Source organism: Arachis ipaensis, chromosome B6 (genome assembly GCF_059453495.1).
Source record: "Arachis ipaensis isolate K30076 ecotype BB chromosome B6, ASM5945349v1, whole genome shotgun sequence".
NCBI classification, from domain to species: Eukaryota; Viridiplantae; Streptophyta; class Magnoliopsida; order Fabales; family Fabaceae; genus Arachis; species Arachis ipaensis.
The window spans coordinates 42,066,469-42,071,778 of record NC_142441.1 but is presented as its reverse complement, the minus strand read 5'-3'; positions in this window follow the sequence as shown (position 1 = coordinate 42,071,778).

Here is a 5,310-nt window from a genome sequence, read left to right as displayed (position 1 = left end):
GGTTATCAATTTATTTAGGGGTTTGTTACTTGTGACAACCAAAACGTTTGTACGAAGGGATTTCTGTCGGTTTAAAGACTATATCTACAACGCGACTGTTTTTATGAAATTCTTTACTGGCAAAAATCCTAACGTCAAAGATCCACCAACAGCATAAGACTGAGCTAGTTGAGCGTCCAACTTAAGGACATTAAAGCAAAGTGCTAGGTGGGAGACAACCCACCATGGTATGATCGTTCCTTTCTTTCTTCTTAGTTTTCTCTTTCAATAACTCTTTTCATTATTAGCACATATAGTTTGCATTTTCATTTGCATAATTGCATAATAAGAAAAAAAAAACATGCGACACGATAGCGTCACTGACGCGCCCGCGTCACAGATGCATAAGGAAGAAAAAGAAATAGAACAAAAAGTCACGTGAGAGCGTGGCTGGAGGTGTGCTTTTGGCACAATTTGACCCATGCGACCGCATCGTTGACGCATCCGCGTCATGTGGGAAAAATGCCTCCCACGCGTCCGCGTCAAGCACGCGAATGCGTGCCCTGAAAATCGACGTCTGAAAGGGTGTATGGCAGAATGTTACGCTGGACTGCGGCTGGAATGGCGCTAGACGCACAAGCCCTACCACGCGAATGCGTTCCCCACGCGTCCGCGTCATCTTCCAATCTTGGCCATTCACGCGATCGCGTCCACCACGCGAACGCGTCACCCTGGAATTTGGCAACAATGAGTTTCGAACAGAGAGCTGTGCGAGCGCGAGGCTGCCCTCGCGCCAGTAGCACCGAACGAGTCACGCATCCGCGTGACCGACGCGTCTGCGTCGATTCCTATAAGCGCCGTTCGCGCGAACGCGTACCCAACGCGTCCGCGTCGCTTGCACCGCACAACATATCCATATCTGCCAAAATATCTTATCTTCCTCTTCCCCAAATCCTACTTTTTCTTTTCCCCTCTTATTTCTTTCTTCCCCTTTCTTCCTTCTTCCTTCTTTCTCACTTTCTACTTTCTCTCTCTCACCACCATTATCAAGGTTTTTCTTTTCTTCTTCCCTCCTTACTTTTCTATTCTTCTTCTTGTTTTTATGTTTTCTTTTTCTTTTCTTTTTTTCTTTTTACTTTCATTATCCATGTTTTCTTTTTCTTTCTTTTTCTTTTAATTGGTGTTGGAAATTTATTTGGGTCATTATTATTTCTTATGATTTGCTTGTGGATTGTTACGGAAATTGTTTGACAATTATATATTAATTTTTAAGGGTTGCTTGTATGTTCAATTTAATACTTTTAATAGCTTATTTACCATGCATGCTATGTATTTGTGAAAACGCCCGTATGGCATTATGCTCTATTTTTAAGATTTCTTTTATTCTTGTACTCTAAATGCTTGTTTTTCACAAAACCCTTTTTTATTATATTATTTAAATATAATTGTTATTACAAACAGGTTATTAGTTTGAAAGGCTTGGTAATCTAACTTGGACATTGAATGCTTGATCTATGCTACTCATGCCTTTTGCCGGCATGCCAATAAACACCTTGGATTTAATTGTCATCATATGCACTTGCTATGTTAACATCATTCATCTTTAATGTGCATTGATTACCACCTTTCCCGTTCTCTTCCTTGCTCTGTCCCTTGAAGTTTTAACATCCTTACTCTTCCCCTTTCAGGATAGCCACCAAGAAAGGAAAAGAGAAAGCTACTCCCAAATCAACAGCAAGAAGAGGAACAAAAAGAGCATTAGTGGCAGAGCCATCTTCAACTGCTGTTAAGCCCTCAACAAAAAGAATTAAGAGGATTATACAGGTTGATGAAAAAGAGAAAGCCTTCCCAGTAAAGGACACTACGCGATTTACCAACCGCTACTGTGAGTAGATGTTCCCCATACTGGCAGAAAGGAGTTACAACAACGAATACCTTCTTATCCTCCCGACCCGTATTGCTGAATTTGTTGAGCCGCAAATTGAGCGACGACAATGGGGATTCCTACAGAGACAGCCACGGCAGGTTAATCTTTCCTGGGTAGTCGAGTTCTACTCTAATTTTTACCTGCCAATCCTGCAGTCTATCTATGTCCGTCAGAAGCAAGTTCCCATTACAGAAGAGGCCATTCAGCGAGCTTTAGATCTTCCCCCTACTCTAGAAGGACTGGACGCATTTCAAGAGGCCGTACTCAAGCGCCAGACGTACCAATTTGACTGGGACGTTGTTCTCAGAGTTATCGCACAACGTGGCAGCAGATGGATCTACGGATACCATCGTTCTCAACCTAAGGGAATATCAGCTTCTGCACTTACCTTGGAGGCTCGCGTATGGGCACGGATCATGTCCCATTATATCTTTCCGAGCACTCACGAGTCTTCCTTCACTGCAGACATGGCTGTTTTACTATGGTGCATCCTTACAGACCAGCCTCTAAACCTACCAAGACACATTCGGAATGCAATGGAACACGTACAAATTGTGAGCACCTTACCTTTTCCTACCTTGGTTTCCAATCTCGTCTCAGCAGCCGGAGTCTCCTACAGAGCTGGGGACACCAAAACCATGCTTCCACGAGAGATCAATACGTCCCTAACGGGAAATATATCAGACCTCCAGCTGCCACTACAAGCCAACCTACTGAACCGGCTGAAGACATTCCTCCTTCAACACCACAAGCACCCACAACAAACCAACTGCTCCATCAGATACTTGAAAGGTTGGATCGGCAGGAACACAAAGCAAAGCTAAGAGAGCGCCGTAACAAGCACCGATTCACATACCTCAAGGAGCTACTTATGGGAAACTACAAAGACCCAGACACCCCGGACTCCACTTCCTTTACCAGCACAGGGAGCCGTGACGGTCCTGACTGTGAAGATACTGCTACCAGCCCACCTTTATTCCTGACAGATGGCACCAAGGACGGTGCAAAGCCTTAAGTATGGGGAGGTCGGTCAGTACCTGACTTCCGAAGGTAATTTCTCTTCCCTAACACCAATAAAATATGATCTTTAGTTAGTTTTTCTTTTGTAGAATAGGATAAATTTCATAGTAATAGATTAGTTGCATGCATTTTCTACTTGATTGAAAAGATAATAAGTTCTTTTTAAGACCCTAATTTTTTGAAAAAAATTTCACTAATTTAAATAAATAAAACCTTTATGTTAATTTGTTTGAAGTTGTAATTGGAACATGGTTTTTGAGCTAAAGAACACACAACCTGTGAGACTTTGAGCTTAGTTACATGGTTACCTTATTTAACCATAAATATTTTATTCTTGTGTGTTTACTTCTCTATGATTGTAATCTATATTTTGTTTCACCCTATATGTCCAATGTTTAATATATTTATATGCTTGCATATGATTGAGGTCATTATTTGTTTAGCTCACTTATCCCAATTAAGCCTACCCCTTAAGTTACCTTTGTTAGCCACTTTGAGCCTTTAAATCCCATTTGTTCTGTATTTTACCACATCACTAGCCTTAAGTGAAAAAACAATTATATATCCGAATTGAATCTTTGGTTAGCTTGAGATAGAATTGTGTGTTAATTAAGTATGGGAAGATTGTGGGAACAAAAGATAATAAGGGAATGTGTCATGATAACATAATGGGAATTTGGGTACCTACTCATGTGAAACCATAGAAATTAAAAATCCATGTTCATTGATAAGCTATGTTTATTTTCATGTTAAAAAGAAAATCCAAAAATATTCAGTAAATAAACAAGGGGACAAAATTACCCCAATGCCAAGTTAAAATTCAAAGATCAATGCATATATGATAAAATTAAAATAAAGGGTGATACATGAGTAGGGAATGTGAAAGGAAAATTTTGGGTAGCTAGGTATGAAATTTAAAGTTATATAGAATATATATATGTGTTAGGTGAAAGCTTAGGTTAATTAAAGATTCAATTTATAAGCTTACTTAGCCATATATGTACCCTTACCCTTACCTTGGCCCCATTACAACCTTGAAAAGACCTCATGATGTTTGCATTGGCACGTTAAATGTTGTTGATTTGTTAGGTGTAGAACAAATTTTAGAAAGCATGATTAGAGAGGAATAGAGTGATCACCCTATACACTTGAGAGACTAGAGTGCACATACATCATCAGTGATGGTTCAATGCTTAAATTCTATGTTCCCTGCTTTCATGAGCTACCTTCTTGCATTTTTATCTGTTCTTACTGTATAAGAATTGAATTAGTGGAATTTGATTTGTGATTGTCTTAAAGAGATTATTTACTTTTAACAAAGTGGAAAAGAATCATATATTTGCATTCATATGTATTGGGTGCATTGCATTGCATGAGCTTTACATGTTCCTACTCATTTATTTTATCTCCTTCAACTAAGCATAAGGACATGCTAATGTTTAAGTGTGGGGAGGTTGATAAACCATTATTTTATGGTTTATATTGTGTTTAATTGTGTGGTTTTATCAAATCTTTACCCACTTATTCATATGATTAGCATGTATTTACAATTCCTTCCCAAAATTACTCCATGGTTGAAAACTTGCTTCCTAGAGACTTTTAATTATGTATTTTAATTCTCCTTTATTTTATTCGATGCCGTGATCCTTGTGTTAAGTGTTCCAGGCTTTATAGGGCATGAATGACTTAGAAATTGGAGAGGAGGCTTGAAAAAATGGAAGGAACACAAGAAATTAAGGAGATGACCAGCGAGAAGCGACGCGGACGCATGGCTCACGCGACCGCGTGAAACGGAGAAATTATAGTGACGTGCTCGCATGCCTGACGCGAACGCATGGATTGGAAACTGCACGGATGACGCGAATGCGTGGATGACGCGCACGCGTGGCAAGGCAAAATGCTGGATGACGCGAACGCGTGGATGACGCGATCGCGTGACGTGTGCGATCTGCAGAATTTGCAGAATTCGCTGGGGGCGATTTTGGGCCATGTTTTGACCTAGTTTTCGGCCCAGAAAAGCAGATTAGAGCCAGAAAACATGCAGAGACGAGAGGAGACATTCATTCCGCATGATTTTTAGTTTTTAGATCTGACTTTACTCCTCCTCTAGGTTTTTTCTCTACACATTCATAGTTTTTAGGATTTTGTTTTTATCGCTTTTTGGATTGGGATATTTAGAAGAGTTATTACCTCTGCCAAGACTTCATCATTCTAGTTTGTTTTCCTTACTTGTCACTTACTCTTTCATATCCTTAATTTGTTCAGAATTACTATTGGATTATTTTTAGAATTTATTAATACAAGAACTATTTTTATTTTAATTGGTCTTTTTGATTATTATTTATCATGTCCTCCTTTATTTCCCTTTCTTATTTTGTGAAGTT